The 10,201-nt window shown below is 38.8% G+C and overlaps 1 pseudogene; it reads left to right on the top strand.

The window, feature by feature from the left end:
- Positions 1 to 2,161: 2,161 nt before the first annotated feature.
- On the top strand, positions 2,162 to 8,446 carry LOC130854874 (calmodulin-binding transcription activator 1-like; annotated as a pseudogene).
- Positions 8,447 to 10,201: the final 1,755 nt, after the last annotated feature.

The raw sequence follows: 10,201 nt of genomic DNA, 5'->3' as shown, positions 1-10,201 counted from the left end.
TGATCTTAGTTAAGTTGCTTCAGCTCAGTTTCTTATCTGGAAAATGGGAAAAACAATGGCTACCTCACAGAATTGCTGTAAGAGTTAAACCAACCAAGTAGATGTGATGCATTTAAGAAAGTGCCCAAGACACAGTGAATAAATGGTACCCATTGTTATTGTAAATGTCCAAATGCTTTGTATACTGTAAATTACTGAATAACTGTAAGAGATTATTATCACTACTATTATTGTAGGAAATTTCACTGCTTTTTCACAAAAAGGCGACAGCTAAATAGAAGCTGTTTTGTTCCATATCTATCTCCTACACAGAAGCCAGCAGCGGTGTATTAATGGCTGCCTCATTCCCCAGTGGGATGTGAGCCGTATTATAATAGAGAAGGTTACATCCTCATTAGGCATATAAGGTGTGTTGCAAAGCAGAAAGGCACATGTCAAATGCGCTCAACTGTCCTCTATCACGTGTCATCTTGTCACGTTTAAGTCAAGAAATATATATAAATTCATAACAGTTTAGGTGTTGTGGTTTTCTAAATTACTTTTTACAACATTTCTTTTAAAGCTGTGTTTTTTATTTGATATCTCTGAAGTTAAATGTTTAATGCAGGACATTGTCATTGCCGTGTACTTCAACAGATAACCTGTAATTAAGATTTCAAGTGACTCTCGTTCTGAAGTGCACTGCCTCTGCTTTGCATAATGCACAATATATTCCTTGTTGTGGCTTCCTTTGCATAAATCAATCTTATTAATATCTAATTCATCTTCTTGCTTTCCAGAGTCTTGAATCAAATTAATTCTCTGAAGGAGGAAGTGTCAGGACTCAGGCAGCTAGGGAGATCTGCATAATTCTAGTTCGTTTTTCAATAAAATTTGTACTACAGATGGTCACGTGATTTATTAGCAAATTTTTAACTCTGCTGCCTCTTTGTTTCTCTAGGAAACAAGAACAAAGATTTGTATTTACATGTGATGTGCAGAAAATTGGAATAAAAGGGTTAAAGGAAAAGAGTGGGCATCTAAGCTGACAATGAATCAGAGTTGATTCCCCTAATGGATCTTCTAGAGGGAGTCCCAGTTTGAAAAGAAGAAAAGTGAATGCTTTGTCATTATGGAAACTTAAAACAAAGAACATTTTATTCTGTTAGCATAAAGATGAGGTGTCACCATGCTATTCAAAGTGGCAGGCCTTCCACTGAGGAATAAGCTTGATTCTGGCCACTCCCACCCTAGTTGGTGACACAGAATGGACCTGCAGGACCCAGATGCAGAAGGATTCCCCCAGCTGACTTTGTTTAGACCCAGCTGAGCCTGATGTGAAACCACACACACACCAAAAAACCCTCAGAAAACAAGGGGAAAATTGCTGAAAAGGAGGGACAGTTGCCCTCTTTATATAGCTTCTTGGAAAGCTGATAATGACATCACCAATCAAACAAGATATGAGTCTCTTGACAAGATACCCTTTTTTATTTCCCATGGTAAGTTGTGTGTATTTCTTCTGATCTCAACAACATGGTTGTTTCTTCCCAGCCAAGTCTATTAGAGGTGTCAGTTTTCTCTCCACCTAGAAAGGAATCTGCATTGTGTCAATGTCCCTCAATCTCCTCTATAGAGTTTACAAATACAACAGTTCTGGATACAGAAACATTTCCATTTGCATGAAGTACAAACTAACTAGAATAAGAAAAAAAATTTCCACATTAACACTTAGTACCTTCCTCTACTCCTATCTTCCGCATTTATAGTGGACCAATAATGGAGTTTGAAGGTAGATCTTCTTTGAAGTCTTAGAAATTTATCCAACAAATGTTTATTAAGCTCCAATTGTGCCAGACTTTATACTGAACACTAGGAAGGCAAAATCAAATTCATTCATTTATGCATAAAAATGTTTTGAGTATTGGACTTCCACTTTGGGCCATGATGGAGCAAGTGGTATTGGAATTATTCTCTCACCAAAAACAACTACAAACCTGGAAAAATAATAAGTGGAAAAATTTTTTCAGGGATTAGACAATAGTACTGGTTTGATGCTTGAAAGACAGGAAACAAAAAATAAGCTACACATTCACTGCAGTTTTCTTCCTTGGAGCACTTTCCTGACCACCCAGAAATGTGGAACCTGGGAGGAGAATAATGATGTCAGTGATCCAAGGCGATGGAGAACTTTGAGGCTGTTGAGGTGGCTGGAATACACATATGGTACGGATAAGAGAAATCAGTACAGAGGGGTCCCCAGATGTCTATGAGTGCCCTGGGGTACTAGCCTGAGCGCTGGACAGACCAGACCATAAGTCTTATGTTGCTTATAAGTGCTAGACAGTCTTATAAGCAACATAAGACTCCAAGGGTATAGCAGAGAGCAAGTACTGGGTGGCAGAGGGCTAAACAGAGATACTCCCAGGCTGTTCTGGGAGGAGTTGGAATCCAGCCACACCAGAGTTGAGAGACCTTGCTGAGCACTAGGCATTCAGGTACAACCCAGAAAGGCTATGTCTTAGCAGTAAGTAACACTCCCAAGAATAACAGTCATGACCTAGGACAAAGGACAAAAGCAAAATATATCTGGCTCAATAAAGTCTAAAACCAATTCAGATAGGATCAAGAGGATTCACCAGTAAGTTGACCTGCTTGCCAGAATAAAATTTAATATAATCCTAACTCCTCACAATTTATTACCCAAAATGTCTAGCACATAATACAAATTACTAGACATGCAAAAAGAAAGGCGGGCAGGAAAAGGTGACCCACAAAAAAAGCAGGCAAAAGCTACAGACCAGATGTTGATAAAAAGTCTTAAAAGATAAAAAGTCTTAAAAGATATTGTAAATTTGTTCAAGAAAACATAGACAATGAATGAATAAATGGATGGAGAATCTCAGCAGAGAAATTGAAAATATAAAAAAGAACTAAATAGAAATCTTAAACCTAAAATATACAATATCTAAAATTAAAAATTCACCAGATTATTTTTAAAGCAGATTTAACTTGGCAGAAAAGTCATTAAAGCTGAAAACAGATGAGTGGAAATTATTCAAATTGAAGAACAGAAAGAAAAAATATTGAAAAAAATGAACAGAGCCTTAGTAATCTGTGGAACAATATCATTTCCTTGGATGATTGGAGTCCAGGGAAAGGAGAGAAAGAATGAGGCAGAAAAAAAATTTTAAGAAGTAATGGAAGAGAGGATCAAGATGGCGGAGTAGGAGGACGTGTGCTCACTCCCTCTTGCAAGAGCACCAGAATTACAACTAACTGCTGAACAATCATCAACAGAAAGATACTGAAACTCACCAAAAAAGACACCCTACATCCAGAGACAAAGGAGAAGCCGCAATGAGATGGTAGGAGGGGCACAATTGCGTTAAAATCAAATCCCATAAATTTGGAGTGGGTGACTCACAAACTGGAGAACAGTTATACTGCAGAAGTCCACCCACTAAAGTGAGGGTTGTGAGCCCCACGTCAGGCTTCCCAACCTGGGAGTCCAGCAACAGGAGGAGGAATCCCCAGAGAATCAGACTTTGAAAGCCAGCGGGATTTGATTGCAGGACCTCCACAGGACTGGGGGAAACAGAGACTCCACTCTGGGAAGGCACACAAAAAAGTGTGCTCACCAGGACCCAGAGGGAAGGAGCAGTGACCCCAAAGGAGATTGAACCAGACCTACCTGCTGGTGTTGAGGGGTTGCCTGTGGAAGTGGTGGGTGGCTGTGGCTCACCGAGGAGACAGGGGCACTGGCAGCAGGGGTTCTGGGAAGTGCTCATTGGTGTGAGCCCTCCCAGAGTCCCCCATTAGCCCCACCAAAGAGCCTGTAGGCTCCACTGCTAGGTGGCTTCAGGCCAAATGACCAACAGGGTGGGAACACAGCCCTACCCATTGGTAGACAAGCAGATTAAAGTCTTACTGAGCTCCACCAACCCAGCCCAACCCACCATCAGTCCCTCCCATCAGGAAGCACGCATGAGATAGCTTCCTCCACAAGAGGGCAGACAGCAGTATAAAGCAGTATCAGCAGTATTTCGTCTTGTGGAACTGAAAACCACAGCCACAGAAAGACAGAGAAAATGAAAAAGCAGAGGACTTTGTACCAGATGAAGAGATAGGATAAAACCCCAGAAAAACAACTAAATGAAGAGGAGATAGGCACCCTTCCAGAAAAGGAATTCAGAATAATGATGATGAAGATGATCCAGGACTTTGAAAAAAGACTGGATGCAAAGATCGAAAAGTTTACCAAAGACCTAGAAGAATTAAAGAGCAAACAAACAGACATATGCAACACAGTAACTGAAATGAAAAATACACTAGAAGGAACCAATAGCAGATTAACTGAGGCAGAAGGGCAAATAAGTGACCTGGAAGACAGAATGGTGAGAATCACGGTTGCAGAAAAGAATAAAGAAAAAAGAATGAAAAGAACTGAAGACAGCCTAAGAGACCTCTGGGACAATGTTAAATGCACCAACATTCGCATTATAGGGGTCCTAGAAGGAGAAAGAGAGAAAGGACCTGAGAAAATATTGGAAGAGATTATAGTTGAAAACTTCCCTAACATGGGAGAGGAAATAGCTACCCAAGTCCAGGAAGCACAGAGAGTCCCAGGCAGGATAAACCCAAGGAGAAACACACCAAGACATATAGTAGTCAAACTGACAAACATGAAAGACAGAGAAAAGTTATTAAAAGCAACAAGGGAAAAATGACAAATAACATACAAGGGAACTCCCATAAGTTTCACAGCTGATTTCTCAGCAGAAACTCTGCAAGCCAGAGGGAGTGGCATGATATATTTCAAGTGATGACAGGGAAGAACCTACAACCAAGAATACTCTATCCAGCAAGGATCTCATTCAGATTTGAGGGAGAAATCAAAAGCTTTACAGACAAGCAACAGCTAAGAGAATTCAGCACCACCTAACCAGCCCTACAACAAATGCTAAAGGATCTTCTCTAAGCAGGAAACATAAGAGAAGAAAAGGACCTACAAAAACAAAAACAAAACAATTAAGAAAATGGTAATAGGAACATACATTTCAATAATTACCTTGAATGGAAATGGACTAAATGCACCAACCAAAAGACACAGACTGGCTGAATGGATACAAAACAAGACCCATATATATGCTGTCTACAAGAGACCCACTTCAGACCTAGGGACACATACAGACTGAAAGTGAGGGGATGGAAAAAGATATTCCATGCAAATGGAGATCAAAAGAAAGCTGGAGTAGCAATACTCATATCAAATAACATAGACTTTAAAATAAAAAATATTACAAGAGACAAGAAAGGACATTACATAAAGATCAAAGGATCAATCCAAGAAGAGGCAACAACAATTATAAATATATATGCACCCAACATAAGAGCCCCTCAATACATAAGGCAAATGCTAACAACTATGAAAGAGGAAATTGACAGTAACACAACAATAGTGGGGGACTTTAACACCCCACTTACACCAATGGACAGATCATCCACACAGAAAATCAATAAGGAAACACAAGCTTTAAATGACACAATAAATCAGCTTGATTTAATAGATATCTATAGGACATTACATCCAAAAACAGCAGATTACATGTTCTTCTCAAGTGCACATGGAACATTCTCCAGGATAGATCACATTTTGGGTCATAAATCAAGTCTTGGTAAATTCAAGAAAATTGAAATCATGTCAAGCATCTTTTTTGACCACAATGCTATGAGATTAGAAATCAATTGCTGGAAAAAAACTGTAAAAAACACAAACACATGGAGGCTAAACAATATGCTACTAAATAACCAAGAGATCACTGAAGAAATCAAAGAGGAAATCCAAAAATACCTAGAGATGAATGACAATGAAAACACAACAATCCAAAAGCTATGGGATGCAGCAAAGGCAGTTCTAAGAGGGAAGTTTATAGCAATGCAATCCTATCTCAAGAAACAAGAAAAATCCCAAATAAACAATCTAACCTTATACCTAAAGAAATTAGAGAAAGAAGAGCCAACAAAATCCAAAGTTAGTAGAAAAACTGGGACATTTGTAGAGACATGGATGGACCTAGAGACTGTCATACAGAGTGAAATGAGTCAGAAAGAGAAAAACAAATATCCTATATTAACACATATATGTGGACTATAGAAAAATGGTACAAATCAACCAGTTTGCAGGGCAGAAATAGGGACACAGATGTAGAGAACAAACATATGGACACCAAGTGGGGAAAGCAGGGAGGGTTGGGGGGGAATGAATTGGGAGATTGGGATACCAAATTGTACACTCTAAATACGTGCTGTTTATTGTCTGCTAAAAAAAAAAAAAAAAAAAAAAAAAAGGTAAAAATTGAAAAAATAAAAAAAGAAGTAATGGAAGAAATGTATCCAAATTTGATGAAAAAAATGTATAGATCCAAGAAGTTCAGATAACCCCCAAGCAGGATAAATACAAAAACAACTACACTGAGCCCTGTACGTTTCAAACTACTGACAAATCAAAGATTAAAATAAAACCTTTAAAGTATTAAGAGAAAAAAAAAATTACATATAGGGAAATAATTATAACAACTAACTCCTCATTAGAAAAGATTCAGAGGCCAGAAGAAAATGGAACAAATCTTTAAAGTTATGAGAAGTGTATTAGTTTGCTAGAGCTGCCACAACAAAGTACCTTAGACTAGATGACTTAAACAACAGAAATTTATTCTCACAGTTCTGGAAGCTAGAAGTTCAAAATCAAGCTTTGGTTGATTCCTTGACAGGTTGGTTCCTTCTGAGGACTGTGAGGGGAGGTCTACTGCAGGTCTCTGCCTTTTCCCTGTGCCTCTTCACATTGTCTTCCTTCTATGCATGTCTCTGTATTCACATTTCCTCTTTTTCTAAGGACACCAGTCATATTGGATTAGGCTCCCCTAATGACTGAAGTTAACTTGATTACCTCTGTAAAGACCCTATGTCCAGATAAGGTCACAGGTACTGAAGTACCGTGATTAAGTCTGAGGTACCTAGGATTAGGACTTCAACAAAGGAATTTAGCGGGGGATGGAGAGACACACAAATCATAGGAAAAGAAAATGTTAAAAACTGTCAAACTATAATTCTACATCCAGGGAAAATATGCTTTAAAAATAAGGACAAAATAAAGAGTTTTGTTTTTTTTTTTTCCAGATAAAACAAAACTCAGGGAACCTTTCTGCAACTGGACCCTTATTTTAAGAAATGCTAAAGAAAACTCTTTAGATTAAAGGGAAATGCTACATAAAACGTCAAATCCTCAGGAAGAAATGAAGAACTCCAGAAATGTTAAGTCCATAGGCAAATATAAGAGTCTATCCTTTTTTCCTAGTTTCTTTAAAAGATAATGTTTATAATATATGTAGAAGAAAAATATATGACAAGAGCACAAAAGAATTATACTGCTACAAGTCTCAAGTGTTAAAGTGGTACAATGTTGATTCTAAGTAGGCTGTGACAAAATAAGTAAGTAAAACATAATCCCAGGAGCAACCACTAAAAGAATACAACAGATTTAGAGCTTAAGAGGAGGAAAAATGCAATTGTAAAAAATAATCAATTAAACCAAAAGAATGCAAGAAAGGTTGGGGGGAGTGGGGAGGAATAGAACATTAAAAACAGATGGGACAAATGGAAAACTAACAGAAGGCAGATGGCTTAAACCTAACTGTAGCAGATTGTACTTTCTATATATTGCCACAATAATATCTCCCATCTTCTGCATGGGTCCGTATTCATTTTCCAAGCCTACTATAGCAAATACCACAGACCGGGTGGCTTACAACAGAAACTTATTTCCTTATGGTTCTGGTGACTAGAAGTCCAAGATCATCATGTCAGCAGGGTTTCCTTCTGAGGCCTCTTTCCTTGGCTTGTAGAGGCTGTCTTCTTCCAGTGTCTTCGCTTGGTCTTTTTTCTCTGTGTGTGTCCCTGTCCTAACCTCTTTTTATAAGGAAGGGTACTAGTTATATGGCATTAGGACACACCGACAAGATCGCATTTTACCTTAATCACCTCTTTAAAGGCCCTGTCTCCATATACAGTCCCATTCTGAGGCATTGGGGGTTTGGTCTGTAACACATGAATTTGAGGGGACCCAGTTTGGTCCATAACAGGGCCTTTGCCACTCACGTCAAGAGGCAGAGTTGTGGGCAGTGGCAAGAAGTGCATGCTCAGGTTGGGTCATAAGGAGCAGAAGACTGTGGCACGTGGAGGGGAAATGGCTACCGAAAACAAGCCCGAAGAGCATTTCCCAAAGTGTATTTTGCGGAACTAGCACATACTGTGTTCTCAACACTGTGCCACCTGTATAAGATGACCATGGGAACAGCAATAGTAGTCGTGTAAAAATCTTTTTACCAAACAAGCTGCTTGAATGTCAGCCGAGAAGTTCAATTTAGCCAAAGAGAGTCACCGCTGGAACACTTATGAGAGATCATGACGCAGCTGGGCTTTTGGATTGCTTTTTAATAATGTGTGACCCTTCACCTTTGCTCCCATGACCTGCATTACCTTGGTAACCATTTCATTTTTTAATTTAATTTCATTTTTTATTTTGGTGCACGAGGTGTAGCATTCCATCTCTCAAAGTGTAACACGCTGATTTCCTCAAATAGAGATACCCCTTTGAGTGATAAATTTCCAAAATGCTGTCTTCATTTTCTGTATTAAAATTCATTTCTGTTTTAAAAATTTAGGGGAAAAAAAAGGCAGAATTGTTTCTCCATCCCTTTGAATCTGGATAGGTGCTGTTAAGACTTTGACCAATGGATTATGACAAGTGATGTTCCTGTCAGTCCAGGCATGGCCCTGATCTGGCCTGGGCTGTGTGCTTACAATGCAACACCACAATGCAATAAAAGGGACTGAACTACTGGTAGACTCAACTTGGATGAAACTTAAAACCAGCGTGTTGAAAGAAGCCAGACACAAAAACATGCATACTTTATGATTTCATTTATATGAAGTTCAAGAACAGGCTACAGTAATTTAATGTGATAGAAATTAGCACAGCGATTCCCTCCGTTTGCGGGGAGAATGGTTTGACTAGAAGAAGCCAAGGAGGGAAGTTTCCTGGTGATGGAAATATGCATAACTTGGTTGGTTGAATGAGTGAAGATACATGTTCAGGCTTGTCAATCTATATGCTTCAGATCTGTACGTTTCACTGTATTAGTTTCCTATCACTGCTGCAATGAATTACTACAAGCTTAGTGGCTTAAAACAAGACAAATTTATTATCTTATAATTCTGGACATCAGAGTCCAAAATAGCTATCACTGGGTTAAAACCAAAGTGTCAGCAGGGCTGGTTCCTTCTGGAGACTGTAAGGGAGAATCCATTTTCTTGCTGCCTCCAGCTGCCAAAGGCTGCCCACATTCCAGTTTGTGCTTCCCTTTCACCTTCAAAGCCAGCTCTAGCCATTCAAGCCTTTCTCACTCAGGATTGCTCTAACACTGCCACCCGCTTCCACATTTGAAGGACCATTGTGAGTATTTTGGGCGCATCTAGATGGTCCAGGATGATTTCCTGACCCTCAGGTCAGTTCATTAACAATCTGAAGCCCATCTCCAACCTTAATTTCCTTGTCAAGTAGTATTTGTAGATTCCATGGACATTTTTAGGGGGACAGCATGCTGCCTACCACACTTTATATAATTTTTATTATACTTCAATAAAAACCATTTTTGTAAAAGCTACTGAATGCCTATTATATGCTGGTCACACTTCTAGTACTTAGATATGTATCGAGTTACATATTTATTTATTTTTGTCTGTCTCCCCTATTAGAATCTAAGCTTCTTGAGGTCAAGGGGGTTTCTCTGGTTTACTGTGATTAGAACAGTATCTAGCACATAGTAGGAATTCAATAAAAATTTACTGAGTGAATGAATGTGAATTCAGTGAGACTCACCTATTTTTGCTGATTTTATTGATGTTGAATTTGTTGTGAGAGCTTGGTGTAGGCAAAAATCGCAGAAATTGAGTTTACAAACCTCGTTAAAAATGTTTATTTTTCAATCTTAAATGTCAGTATTAGCATACCACCATCACCTTACCGGACTGCTTAGTCCTAGTGACAGGAAACAGGGACAGAGTCGTTCATTGAAGGAGTCAGTCTCTATTTCAGAAAACAGAATTTTCTCAGAAAATAATTTGGTTTGGGAAAAACAATCAAAGATTTATTTTCTAATAC

Source organism: Hippopotamus amphibius, chromosome 6 (genome assembly GCF_030028045.1).
Source record: "Hippopotamus amphibius kiboko isolate mHipAmp2 chromosome 6, mHipAmp2.hap2, whole genome shotgun sequence".
Lineage (NCBI taxonomy): Eukaryota > Metazoa > Chordata > Mammalia > Artiodactyla > Hippopotamidae > Hippopotamus > Hippopotamus amphibius.
The sequence above is the reverse complement of the archived record's forward strand: the minus strand, read 5'-3'. Positions and strand labels throughout refer to the sequence as shown.